Genomic DNA, 14526 nt, shown 5'->3' with positions numbered 1-14526 from the left:
AAAAGTTAACCTTGAGCCAGGCATGGTGGTGCACACCTGTAATTCCAGCACTCAGGCGGCTGAGGCAGGAAGATTGCTGTGAGTTTGAGGTCAGCCTGGGCTACACAGTGAGTTCAACACCAGCCTTAACTACATAGTGAGACCCCGAATGAAAACACAAAACAAAAGGTAAAGTTGGTCACAGGCACAGTGGTATACAGAAAAGCAGAACATATCTAGGTTCAGTACTGTCTGGTTTCAGGCGCCCCAAGACTGGGGCTACACTGCTATTCTCTATAAGTGCCCCACCACAGACTTGGGGTGGTTCTGTCCACTGCATTTGTCTCCTTAGTTACTGGAGAAAGTGCGCTCTGGGATCCCTGAGCCCTGGGCAGAAAGTGCGCTCTGGAAGCCCTGGGCTGGTGGTGGACTTAGGCAAAAGCTTCACCCGGCTCTGGTCATAACTCTCCAGAGAGAGAAGGAATCTCCCAGCCAATCTCTTCCTCCTGTTCAACGTTTGCACACGATCTGCTCCAAGAGGTCCTTCCCCATCAGGCCAGAGAGATGGAGCCTGGATGAGCTGACAGGTCAGGGGCCGGTGGTGCAGACAACGGTCCGAGCCCAGGGAACGGCCTCCTCCTGGGGTCTGATTTTAGTCTCAGCAAGTATTTACTGAACACTGTGTTTGACAAAGTCAGGCTGCGAGGCTGTGTAGGTTGTGTGCACACAGACTCTCTCACATATATGCTCACACACGCGCACACACACACACACAAAGGATTGTGGGGGATGTGAAGACAAGAAAAGAACTGAATACTGCATGACCCTTGAAGCCCAAGGCACCCACATGGCACTGACCACCATGTAAAAGCCACTCCTGCTGAGCACACACATGGGTCCACTGGTATTTCCAGCTCCTGCATATCCCAGTGCTCAGACCTATATATAATTGCACATGACCTAGAGAAATGTGTGTACAGGCAAGCATAAACAAGGTGCCAGTGAGCGTGAATAAAGGCAGGTTAAGGGAACAGCTAAATCATCCTGTGTGTCTCTGGATAACAAACTTGTTAAACCAGAGCAAGTGCCCTGCCCGTGACCCTGACATTGGCCTCCATGCCATGCCTCCCACACCAGTGACACCTCCCTGAGGGTTCAGCCTGGTGCAGCGCAGGCTGCTCGGCAGCTGCAGAAGAGGGGCGTCCTGGGTGTGTTCCCAAGGGAATCATAGCACACTGCAGCAGCACCGGCGCTCTGAGTTCACAGTGGTGTGACTCATAGCAGCCAGCATACGGAGCCCACCCACAGGACAGGGAGGCAGAATGTGGCTTATACACAAAGGGGGCCTAGGCCATGAGAGGAACAAACCCTGACATCTGACAGACTATGGGAATGATCATCAGAAAGAGAGGTCAAGGGAGGGAGGGAGGGAAGAAGGGGGCCCAGGAAGAGGACCAGCGGACCAGGAAGAAAGGGAACAGGTGACAGGTGACCAAAGTATGCTATGTGCATGCACAAATATGCCCACAAGACCCACTGCTCTATGAAACCAAGCTGCACTTATATTTTTTAAAAAAGAGAACACAGCAGTGCACTGATGCCCTGATATGAAAGCTGTCCAAGAGATGGGCTGGACAGGAAAGATCCTGCAGAAAAGTACAACTTCCTTCCAAGCTCATGTGGGGTCCTATGAGCCAGATTCACATCTGTGGAATCAGAGATCTTGCTACAGGCTCAGATACACCTGGGAAGGACAAACGGAAGACAGCCATGAGCTGGAGGAAAGACAAGAGTCAAGACACTAAGGTTTTGTGAATCGAATATACCAACTCACAAATAAAGAAGGATGAGAAATTTAACTTAGAAGTCATGGATTACATATGTACTTGAACGCAGTACATAAGAATGTCCATGTGTACTTGACCACATATATAAGTATGTCCATGTGTGCACATGTGCACCCATTTCTGTATGTGCATGTGTCTATTTTATAATATGTCAAGACACTGTGACTGTGGATATATTTATGTGTGTAAGGACTGAAAATGCCAGAAGGGAACACCATCATTATTAGTGGTGGTCAAAGGGGTTCTGAAGGGGAAAGGGGTCTAAGAGAGTTTAACCTTTTACTGTCAATGCCTCTGTAAGATGTGATTCCTCCGTGACCACCTAGTGCCCTTGACACTGGACAAGGTGCAATGATTTTAAAGTCGCTCACACACAACCTATGCTGATGGCGTCTCAGATCCAGCACAGGTCTGTGGATAAACACTGTAAAGTTTTATTAACCTTCAGGGCCCTGGCCTGTGTGAGAGATGGAGACCAAAGTATGTTCACCAGCGATTTACACAGCGGCTTCCCTGACAAAGCTTGGAATCTGGCACTCAGGAGAGTGTGTGAAAGTGACCCAGACCCCTCGAGGCCACAGTGTCCCTGCCTGGACTTACCCGCAGCCCCCAGCGCCACTGGCTATGCCTCATCTATAAAAGTCATGAGAAGCAGTCTCCTAATTGTTTCCCTTCATGGTGAAATAATTCCAACATTCCCTTCCTTCCAAAGTGAGAGCAAGAGCTAAATTTAAATGAAATAACTTAATGAGGCATCTGCAATTCCAAGCAGCCAACAATCCATCAAAAAAACCCATTCCAAATATAGGAAAGATTCACACGTGCATATCCCTCCACTCGGCAGTTCTCACCCCAGAATGACCAAAATTTAAAACATCAAAAAAGTAATGAGCCCTTGAAATCATCTGCTCGTGATCCCTAGGAGAATGGAGTGACTCTGTGTGCAGTAAATGCACTTGGAAAACATGCGTGTGAATGGAACCCACACCCCTCGGTGGAGAGGCGCTTGCCTTACCGACACAGCGAGTCTTCTTACAGCATACAGGCAAATGCTTGTTACAGAGGAGACCCACTGACAATTTGCAACACTGTACTGAGAATGATGGAAATTAAGAGCTTTGGGACACACCCATGGATGCTGACTTTGCTCACTAAATGACGATTTGTAGCTCCATTGTGATGGGTACCAAGAGTTACCAAGTCAACATCTGGTCCAAACAGCTGGGAGCTTCATGTGCAGACCCTGTGTGCCTCCCTCCAGGGAAACAAATGTGTGAAATATAAACCAAAGGACTGGGCATGAACAAAGTGTATGGAATATATACTGCCTGAATCCATTCACTTTTCCATCACCACATCACATCAGCACATCAGCATCACCACCACCACCAGCACCACCACCTCCAGCATCACCATCACATCCACCAGCACCACCTCCAGCATCACCACTGTCACATCCATCCTCACCACTCCCCACCACCCCACGGGCCAGAATCTGAGTCTCAGAACAACTGGTGTCCATCAGAGGCACCCCAAGGCCACACTCGGCAGAGTATTGATGGTGTCACTGGTTCACCTTTCGCCTCCCAAGCACAGGGCAGATGAGCAGCCCTAGCAACGAGCGCTCACACAGTGGGGCCTTGTTTTCACATCCCACCCTACTTAGGAAGCCTCAGAGCAAGTCTCACACTCAGAAGTGACTTTTCTCTGAGCTCCAGGCCTGGCCACTACCTGCTGGCTTCAGTATGAACTGGCTGAGGGTCTCCTTCATTCTCATTCAGCTGTTCTTGCATTACAAGGCAGTGTCCCCACAACTCGGCCCCCACGCCGAGCCTCCAAGGCCATGCTATGCCCCTTGTTGGCTCCCTTTACCCTCCACCATGACAGGGTAGGTCCTTCCACTTGAGCACATCTGGGACCTCTCTCTCCATGACCTGCATCCCACAGCAGCTGGGGGCCAGCCACACAGACAGCTCCTATGGCTCCCACATTTCCTCCACCTCCAACCAGAATTGAGGGTGATCTTACTAAATCTATTACTACCAACTGCTACTGGCCCTAAGATTTAACATCCGTATCACAGCACAGACCATAGGTTCTGAAGAGGCAGCCCCATGCCGCTCTCCAACTTGGGCTCCAGGGTCCCAGCTCATGCACAGAGCACAGTCTGGCCTCAGGGCCTTTGCAGGCCACCCTGTGACAGGAGAGGCCAGCTCAGCTCTGTTCACCTTGCCCCTTTGCCCACCCCACCAACCCAGAGCAGGTGCCTGATAAACTTGCCCTGAATACAGTTGAACCCTGAAAGAACAGACACAGCCTGACAGACCCAGGCGCTGGGCCTTGGAAGGGACAAAAGACAGCTCACCACCAAGCTCTGCTGCTGTTTCCCAGTGTCAGGACCCAAAGAGGGTCTTCAGCAGGGTGGGTCTGGTCCAAGTGCCCCTGCACCTGTACCTCAGGAGCGCTGGGTCATTTCTGAGCTGCGGGAAAGAGCACATGGAGTCTCTATCAGGCAGAGCGGCCTAACGGGCTCCCTGCCCCTTCCATTCTCCACGCCCCAGAGGCGGGACAGGGACGACGCTATCTGTCCAGGCAGAGCTGAGTGACAGACCGGATATTTCATGCACAGTCCTCCCCGCTGAGCACTTTCTCTCCTTCACCCCAATTTCCTGGTGGAGAACAAAGGGAATCTGTGTGCGGCCCCTGCCACACACATACACGATGTCTTGGCCTTCAGCACTGTCAGGAGAGGCACACTTGGGACCCAGTCACCCAAATCCAGCTGATGACATCCAGGGCTGCACTGCGAACACAAGTCACCAGTCCTCCTGACTGCGCACACAAGACTAAGTCATAAAAATCAATATAACTAACAAAAACCATCAGCTTGCTGAATGTAGCAGAGGCCAGGGAAATTCCCATCTTGCCACGGAATATTTGAAAGCAGAACTTTCTGTATAGCCTCAGACCTTCAAGCTGATGGCAACAATCAAATTGGAAACAAAAAAAATCACATTGTTTGACTATTTTTGCTAAAATGAGCTTTTTAACTGTACAATTACAGAGTAAGACCATGGATGGCGCAGCCCTGGGTCAATCAGAAATCCAGCTGTGTCCTGGGAGTAAATGAAGCACCTGGGTAGAAGGAGGGGCAGGCCAGGCTGGCTTCGTCCTGGAACTTGGAACCAAAACCAGTCTGCACAGCCCAGATTTGTTTTATTCTGATTAACGGACATTGGCCAAGCACCTCCAAGTTTCCGAAAGTCCTCAGACCGGAGGGTAAATAAGATCACGTCCACCCAGGGCATAGTGTCTGGCTGGGAAGGCTGGAACACGCATGCATAATTTTAACCCAAGCTGGAGTCTAATGAGATTTCAAAGGGTGTGCGAGGAGATGAGGGGAAGATGTCTAGACAGAGATGAAGGATGCTTCCCGACAGATTTAATGACAGCGCTCAGGAGGCAGAAGGGGCAGGCAGAGGTCACCACAGCCAAAGTCACCTTTGGACAGGGGGATTCAGGCCCACCTGCCCATGCCCCCCAAGTCACACTGGGCAATACCTCGACCCCACAGCAGCCTCATACCAGGCAGGAGCCTGGAAATACCACATGGACAGCAAACTAACACAGAGAAAACGTAGCCAGAACTGTGGGCTGGACTTGGAAAGTGAGATTTGCTCCTTTAGGGACAAGGGGCTTCTCCAAACGTCCTCAGGGCCAGCACACAAACAGCTCCCCCACCTGTGCTCAGCCCCAAGGAGTGGATGGAACTGGTAGATGCTGGACCAAGAAGTCGAGTCCAGTGCCATTCCTGGCCAGGTCTCCTGTCCTGCGTTGCCTCCTCTATGTTCCAGACTAGAAAAGACCCTTGCCCACCTAATCCCCATGGGAGATGTTGACCAAGGCAGAGGGGCCTCCGGCTCCTCAAAGTTTACTTTGAATAAGTCCTTTTCCTTTTTACCAAAATAAATGTTTTCCTTTGGTTTGGTCAGTGGCAAGCAAAGGACCCTGAGCAGAAGGACCTAAGTGGCTGGTAACACAACAACCTGCGTCACTGGCCAGTAAGAGCTCACACATGAGGGGGCTGGGGATTTAGCTCAGCGGCAAAGCACCTGCCTGGCAAGTGCAAGGCCGTGAGTTCAATTCCTGGTACTGGAAGAAAAACAAAAAACAAAACAAAACAAGAGCTCACAATCCTGGGGCTCCCTCAGTTCCAGAGGCCAAGCCCACCTCACGCCCCCTCCCCAACATTCAGTACTTCACTCCAAAATCAGGCAACCTAGGAGGACTCACCTCATTAAAATGCAAACTTCAAAGAACATAGAAATAAAACTCAGAAGAAAGATCGTGCAAGTGACCAAAATTAAGTTTAAAAAGAAACCAAATTTAACAGAGACCCTCGGAAAGCAGCCATAGATCAAGACAAGATGCTATCAAAAGGGGAATGAAAGGCAAAAACAATTCTTATAAATGAAAAAGATGGTTGTTAAGATGCAATTTTAGGTCAGAAGTGGTAGTGCACACCTGTTATCCAAGCACTTGGGAGGCTGAGGCAGGAGAGTTCAATGCCAGCCTGGACCACAAAGCTAGACCCTGTCTCAAAAAGAAAGAAAGGAAGGAAGGAAGGAAGGAAGGAAGGAAGGAAGGAAGGGAGGAAGGAAGGGAGGAAGGGGAGGAGGGAAGGAGGAAGGAAGGAAGGAAGGAGAGGTGATTTTTCTAAAAGCAATTTTGGGGGCTGGAGATAGAGCTCAGTGCCTGCTTGGCAAGTGCAAGGTCCTGAGTTTGACTTCCGGTATCAAAAATAAATAAATAAATAAAAATAATAAAAAGCAATTTTAGATGGTAGTTTAGGTAAAATTGAGAAAAGCTTCCAAAGTGACAAAAAAACTTTTAAAGCTATAAAACTCATTCCAAAACATTCAACTATTACTCATAAGATTTTCATGAAGAAAAAAGTGTAGAAAAAGAAATTATCAGTAAAATGTAATAACATTTTCTAGATGAAAGCAGCTCTAGATTCAAAGTGCTCTGGGAATGCATGAAAAGCAACCTGTACACCCAAGAGCAGTGGGAGAAACAAGAGGACAGACAGTAAAGGGAGACCAGAGACGCGTCCCAGGGTCACAAAAGAGGGACAACAGTGAGTCAGGTGGCCCATTTCTCGGCCACAGTCCTGGAGGCCTCTCCCAGACTGTCCCTAATTCCGACTGAGTATCACTTCCCAGCCTAAGATTCTACGCCCAAGTGCGCTGTCTTGGTTACTTTTCTCTCGTTACTGAGACAAAATACCCAACGCCCAAAATGAAGGAAGGAAAGGTTTATTTAACTTACAGTTTGTGGAGGTTTCAGTCCATACTTGGCTGGCTCCGAGGCAGAAGATAGCAAAGCAACAAGAGCAAAGCGGGGAAACGGCAGCCGAACAGCAAAGCAGCCAGAGCAAAAGGGAGGAATGGCGGCAAGCAGCCTCTTTCCCTCCCTTACATTGTAAACAGGCTATCCCCACCTAAGGGGCGTGCAGCTCTCACATAATCTCCACGCCCTCCTCTTCCACAGGCTCAGGATGTATACAAAGCAAGCACCCTGGCTTCCTGCTGAGTCCCTTTGCCAAACCTCTAGACTCCCCAAGTTGACACAATGTATCAACCATAACAGTGCTGTCAGCCAAGTGTGAGCACCAAGCAAGGTGCCGCCTCTGTCCCGGGCCCAGAAGTTCCCCTGCAGTCAGCCTTTCTCAGGAAGTGAGTAGAAGATGTGCTGCATCCCAGCAAGCAGAGAAATAAAAAACCACGGAAAGCCGTTGAGTCTCAGCAACTCTGGATCCTGCCTAAACTACAGATATTACCTAACTGGGAAGGAGGAGGGCTCCGAGATGAGAGGGAGCCTCACAGCTGGGGAGCAACGAGCGTGGACCAGGAAGGTGAAAGGTTTGGAAGTCAAGGATCCAGGGAAGAGTGAGGAAATCTGATATTACGAAGGAGGAAAAGAACTGCTAAGGTGTGGACTGCAGATGGAGCAACTGAGCACGGGGCACCGCGTAATGGTAAGAAAACTAAAAAGCTGTACCAGGAGAAATGCAGTCCCTCTGGATATCTGGCGCTACAGCTAGTGATCCATGCGTAATCCCTGGGCATTAACCCCGGCCTCTACCAAAGCAGCAACCCTGCACCACCGCACAGGTGCAGGGAGAGGAGTCGGAGGTCACTAAGTCTTCATCTACACCTGGGCTTCTCCACTGCTCATTCTGACACACTGGGCCAGTAGTCAATTCTTTGTCAGTATGACTGCCCTGCGTGTCATCAGATGTCACAGCAACCACATGCCATTAATGCCTATCCTCCCCCGAGAACAAACAAAACTGCTTCCCACCATGACATGTCTTCCCCTGGAAGACAAAACTGCCCCTAGAGGTTTTTCTCTACCATAACCAGAAGTGCTACTTTTGACTTAGGAAATTTGGCAAATCAAAAATAACAGGGTAGGTGTATTTTTAGAATCATTTAGGAAACTTCAAGAAAAAAACCACCAAAAGCATTGCAAGTGAGCTAGGGAGAAAGAAGTCAGGGCAGGAGATGGCTAGTTTTTACTATACACCTTTACACACTATTGATTTTTTTTTTTTCCAGTACTGGCAATCAAACTCATGACCTCGTGCTTGCCAGGCAGGCGCTGTGCCGCTGAGCTAAATCCCCCACACACTGCTGATTTTTAAAATCTTGTGCATGCACTTTCAAGTTAAATATTGTTGGAGCACTCAAAGGTGTGGCTAGGAACTCGCTGACAGCTTCATGTACAAGTCTTGTCTCAGAGGAAATCTTTTTTTTTTTTTTTTTTTTTTTCCGGTACCGGGAACCGAACTCACGACCTTGCGCATGCCAGGCAGGCGCTTTTGCCGCTGAGCTAAATCCCCAGCTCCTCAGAGGAAATCTTATACTATGACAGTAACTCGCTCGGTACTCATGCCTTTCCTCTCAACTATGTGGAACAAGTAGCTATGTATAACAGCCTTTCTTAAAAATCAACAAATCTCGGGATGTAACAGCACTGGCCCACCTGCCCACAGGTAAGCCAGGAGGAGCCCCGCGGGCAGCAGGGCTCTGCACAGAATGAGGGGCCAAATAAAGGATTCAGAAGTTGTCTCCAGCCAGCCCTGGCTGCACAGGCACTTTGCTGTGTGTGCTGACTTCCTCCCTGGGACATGACCACCAGAGTCCTTCCTCCAGCCACTGCCCCTCTTTCACTCCTTGAAGGAACCATGCTTCCTCAGAAACACAACTGAGAATGACGTAAGAAGTAAATTATAGGAACTCACAATAATCTGCAAGTTATGTAAATCTTTCCTTATTCTAAAAGGTAAGTGCCTAGGTTCTCGGTGCCTTTGGCAAATCTCCTCAGCCTCTGGGCACAGAACCCTGACCAACTGCGCTTCCTGATCTGTCACCTCCCACGGGGGTCACTGGTCCTCTCGCGACTCTGCACACACTCCTGAAAGGGGCTCCAAGTCCTGACATCTCCCAGGCCTTAATGATGATACAAAGCATGGAAAATGAGCACGTACAGCTTCACATGAAGTGTGGCTCTTCACGATTCAAGCCATGTGTGAACCACCCCAGGGCTCTACGGTAAATCGGGGTGGCAACCCAAGTAGCACTTCCTGTACCGCTTTAATTAACAGAGCTGTTTGGGCAGAGAGGGACAAGCACAATGACTAACGGATGCCCGACTTCCTGCCTGCTCTGCCCGGCACAGGGCTCCTCACGAAGTACAAGCTCACTTGGGGGGGGTCGCTTCCTGCCATCTGGGATAGGCAGGAACTCACCCCAACTCATCCCTCCACTTACTGCCTGGTCCTTCCAAGAAGGAATGAGGAGGACGGCGCTGGTCTCAGCGAGCACAAGCTCCCTGCATTTCAGCATGCAGCATCCAACTCAGGCCCAGCTTGTGCCAAGTAGAAACGCCACAGACACATCACTGTCTAATTGTGCTCATCAGCGAACCTCTTCCAATGCTTAACCTGGTCTTATCATCTGGACCTCAAAACTGGAAAATGCTTCCCCAAAGCTGTACGAAGCAGGGTAAAAATTTCCATTGGAAACATCATCACTTTGAATGTAGGCTGTTTTTAATGCCAATTTTGTGCTACTTAAACAAGCAGGACCAAAGCCAATTCTGAACGGAACAACGATTTCAAGGGGAGGCGTTCAGCAGATTAGTAAGGTGCAGGCAGTCTCCGGCAGGTGGATCCAAGCTATTCCTAGCGGCTTCATCCTGGGTGTCCTGCCCGGAATTTAACCCTGAACAGTCCCCAGGAACAGGTCTGAATCTACACCTCACAGGGTAGTAACAGTACCTTCAATTAAGACACAAGGGTTTTGAAACCAAAGATTATTCCAAACAAAGGCCAGAGGCTGGGACCCTGCTGCCCGGCAGTTCACAAGAGCGGTCCCATGGCCACACCCCAGGTCGGAGTTCCTGTCCCTCCAAGCCAAGTCTTATTAATCCACTGGCCTCCCCCACCCCCAAATCCAGGTACTTACAGGATGCTGGACTCCGACCACCGGCACTTTGCACCACCCTAGCACCTTGCACCACCCCAGCGCCAGCCTCTGGCCTCACCTTCCTGCCGGAGGCTGTTTACTTATTCATAGCCTGCCAGCGGAGCCGGCCCGGCAGGAACGCTTTGTGTCAGCTGAATAGGATGGTAATTCAATCTGCAAATGGGAACCGCGCTGCACGCAGCTGTCACAACGGGTCACGCAGCGAGGACGCACATGGCCAGCGGAGCCCAGGGTTGAACTTGCACCGTGACAGTGCCCAGGGGTCTTAGGACTCTGCTCCCCCTCCCCAAGGTCTCCTCACCCCAAACGAACCACAGGAGGCAGGACACACTTCCACTCTCCCGCAAGGAGAAGCTCAGACCTTTCGGAATCCACCAGGCAACCCTCAGGGGCAGGCAGCCAGGCAGAGAAAGAAGTTAATCTCTCTCAAGTGTTTACTGTGATTCAAAGCTCAGTGAGTGTTGTCTCCCCATGTCCCCAGTCAGCCTCAGGAAGGTTCCTAATCTGACCTGGAGCCCTTGTCTGGAGTCTCCTGGGCACAGTCCGCTCAGCCCACAGACTACGCTGGGTCTGGTCCAGTAGGGGCAGCAGCCCGCCACAGCGCACAAAGAGAAGAGGCCAGGCCTGCTTTAAAGCTCACTCTACCCTAAACAAACCGCTTTTGCTTTTCAGTCACAGCAGGCTCTCTGGCACCTGGAGATGATGACACAGTTCAAAAGTCCTGGAGTCCGGGGCACAAAAACACCCTGAGAGGAGAGCCCAGGGCAGGAGCCACGCCCTGGCTCCAGAGATGCTTCCCTAATGGGGATGAAGCCTCCTTCTGTCACTTCCTCCTGAGTGCTAAGACCTGAACTCTCTGCTCCAAGATCGCTGGGGCCCCACAGAGCCTCCTCCTCCCTGCCCCACTCACCCCCTCCCCAGCCCCCCAGGCTCCTCTTCCCCAGCCCCCTCCCCCTCTGGACCCCATTCCTCCCACCTGGTTGTAATTATGCATGCTTGGCTAATGATGCCACATTGCTTTCCTGAAAAACCTCAGAGAAACTGGCTGATGCAGGACCACACCACAGAAATAACCAGGCAAGGTAAGGCATTTGTTAATCAGCTGGATTGAACCATTCCAAGATGCAGACAACCCCAAAGTATTATGATGTGTGATAAAAGGTAGACAGTCAGCTAATAAGAAGCCTTCTTGCCAGTGTATTCTGGCTCCTGTCCCTTAATCACTGCCACTGGTAACCAGCCCCTGCCACCAAGGCCTCCACCAGCCCCTGTCCCCAGCACCTCTGAGCTCCCTGAGAACAGGGACTGAGACTGTCTTCGGCCAAGCACCCAGCACACATACAGCCCAGGGAGCCCCAATGGACGAGTGTGGGCTTTGGGAACATCGTGGGGGTGTGCCACACTTGCATGACACTTCCTCCAGGATGTTAAAAAGATGTCATTGGAGATAAAACATGCCACTCTCCATGGGGCCCCCTCCCCTTCCAAGTGGCCTGTCCCTGGCTACTCCATCCACCCGAGCGCAGCGTCCCAGAGAGCACAGCGTCCCAGAGAGCACAGCCCAGGAGAGCTCCCGCAATGCTGTGCCGGTGTTTCCAAAATGCATGGAGGGCTTCCTGGAGCAGCATGTGGCCCTGGACAAGCCACAGTGTCCTGTGTGAGCTGTCCCTCCCTGAGTGAGCTCCTGCTAGACAAATAAAAAGTGGGAAATGTGGGGAGCAGGTAAGCTGTGGATAAGCTGGAAGTCAGCAAATTCTTTTTTTTTTTTTTTTTTTTTTTTTTTTTTTTTTTTTTTTTTTTTTTTTTTTTTTTTGACAGTTTTTTTTGTTCATTTTTGTGGTTCTGGGAGTTTATTTTATTTATTTTTTTGATACCTGGAATTGAACTCAGGACCTTGCACTTGCCAGGGAGGTGCTGTGCCGCTGAGCTATATCCCCAGCTGGCAAATTCTTTGAGACTAGAGCAAAGCCAGTCCCAAGGACATGGAGTGCCAGAGGCAGAGCGTGTAAACAAGCTGACCTCTAGCTCGGCCACACAACAACAGGTGCAGGGCTTGGTGTTCTTCCCTATTTACTACAGCACAGACAGCTCGGAGAATGCTTTCACTTTCAAGGTTCTCAACCCAATACTGACACCTTGCACTTTTGACTTGTTGCCTACTTCCCCCTTTCTACTGTGTATAAATAAAGATTCTGGGGTTGAGACATTATTGCTGCCTCTCCATCAGAGAGGTCCCGCCCCGCCAGGTTCCAGCCTTCATTTAGGTATGTGTCTACAGTTTTTTTCTTAATCTCCCATTGCTCCCTTCCCTTCTCTCCGGACTCGCTGGCTGCTAGTGGAGGCAGCCCTCCTCCCAGAACAGAGGGAGGGGAACAGGCAGAATTTGGCTTCAGGCAACAAGGAAGTCAGAGACAGTTACCAGGGAGGGATCCAGCACCCCTGCACCACTCATGCACCACTCATGGGAGAGGAGGGTTTGCAGGACTAGGTAGAACTGATCCTAAGCCTGGCAAGGTGGAGCACCTGCAAGCCCAGGACTCAGGAGACTGAGGAGGATCAGAAGTTCAAGGGCTGCACAGTGAAAGGCTGGCCTGGACTACAGTGACACCATCTCAGGAAGGAATGGAGGAAGGGAGGCAGGGAGGCAGGGAGGGAGAAGCAGGAGGAGGAAGAGGTGGGCCACTTTCTGTGCCCTCCTTTCTCAGCAACCCTGGCCCCTATCCCACCCGCTCACCCAGCATCCTCCTGACCTAGGCTCAGACCCCAGTTACAGGGATGGAAAGGGCAGGAAGGAGGAGGTACAAAGGCCCCTTGTCACCACCCTACTGACTTCGGTCACGAATCATATTCTGCTTGTTACACTCCTCACTGGTGGTTTGGGTCAGTGTTGGCACTGGATCCACAGCTGGGAAATCAGGTTTCTCGGTGTGCAAATGCCATGGCCAGGGGTATGGTGACCCTGACACCCACCCAGCCCCCTGGTCTGATGCCACAGCCGATACCCTCTTGCTGCAATAAGACGGCACTGATGACTAAATTGTGAGTCCCTGAATTGGTGTCCAGAGTACAGAAACCGCTAATTCAGTCCTGCTGGATCTCCAGGGCCTCCCCCACGCCTGCACAGGCAAGAGACGTCAATCAGGGCCTACTTTATGCACCAGCCTACCCTTCAGTGGTGAATGGTAAACCTGGCATGGTGGCATGCCACCCTGGAGTAATTCAGGGCAAAAGAAACACAGAGCTATTGCTCCAGAGGCAGACCTGGTGGAACCTCGTGGACAAGCCACTCTGAAAAGCCCCGGGACACTGACCCCAACTCCACCACTACCTAGAAAAGATAAACTGCTGTGACGGTAAAAGATCAGGGGGTGCCAGAGGTGGGGAGCAGGCAGCTCCAGGCAGCACAGCAATCCTGTGGGCTGAGACGGGAGGGGACCAGAGGTCTATCAAAGCCAAGGGAGATGCTGGAGGGCTCCAGGGCTCCAGTTAATGACAAAGTAACAAGTTGAGAGGCTGTGAGCTACCCTAACAACAAGGTAACAAGTTAATAACAAAGTGTACTATTTGGTCTGCAATGGTGACAAATACAGTACATCAGCAAGAACACAGGACAAACAGCCGAGTGAGTACCAGCACAGTGTGTACTCACTGATAATTTTTCTGCAAGCTTCAAACTGCTGTTTTTAAAAAGTCTATTCACTTTTTAAAAACTGACCAAAAGTAGTGTTAGTTACTATCCTCTTGTATACAGCAAACATCTTCACCATTCTGGATTTGGGGTCTCCTCCTCTGACAAGCCAGGCTGATCCCGCACATCTGCATGGACCACACACCCTTGGGGGTAGGGATGCCGGCCCCGGGACAGCTCCAGTTCTGGGAGAGGGTGGAGACTCTGTTGTGGGAAGGATTTCATCTCTCGTGTTCACCCTGGGCCCTGGGTGGCAGGTAGAATGCTGACAAGTAAACGCTAAAAGCCGGTGAACCCTTCCCAGGAGGGGCGCCAACTGCCCCAGTCCCGGAGAAGCTGGTCCGTGGGAGGAGTCCCAAGATCCAAGCGTGCTTGGGTGCTGGTGAGCCCTGGTGAGGATGGACCCGTGCCCAGACCTCTTCCTGGCTGCATGATGTGCAGGCCCCACAGGCTTCCT

General features: G+C 50.8%; 1 protein-coding gene across 8 annotated transcripts in view; it reads right to left on the bottom strand.

Moving 5' to 3' along the window:
* Positions 1-10456, bottom strand: part of Rimbp2 (RIMS binding protein 2) — a 104731-nt gene extending 94275 nt beyond the window's left edge. For 6 of the 8 annotated variants that reach the window (XM_013503723.1, XM_013503727.1, XM_013503720.1 and 3 more), the window contains exon 1: positions 4192-4306. The gene's annotated coding sequence lies outside the window, so the exon portion shown is untranslated. Of the gene's footprint in view, positions 1-4191; positions 4307-10360 lie in introns of those variants that run through there. The other 2 variants (XM_013503719.1, XM_013503718.1) reach the window with 2 other exon arrangements.
* Positions 10457-14526: the final 4070 nt, after the last annotated feature.

Source organism: Chinchilla lanigera, unplaced genomic scaffold, assembly GCF_000276665.1.
Source record: "Chinchilla lanigera isolate Chin_1 unplaced genomic scaffold, ChiLan1.0 scaffold00081, whole genome shotgun sequence".
Classification (NCBI taxonomy): Eukaryota; Metazoa; Chordata; class Mammalia; order Rodentia; family Chinchillidae; genus Chinchilla; species Chinchilla lanigera.
This window is presented reverse-complemented; position numbering and strand designations above follow the sequence as displayed.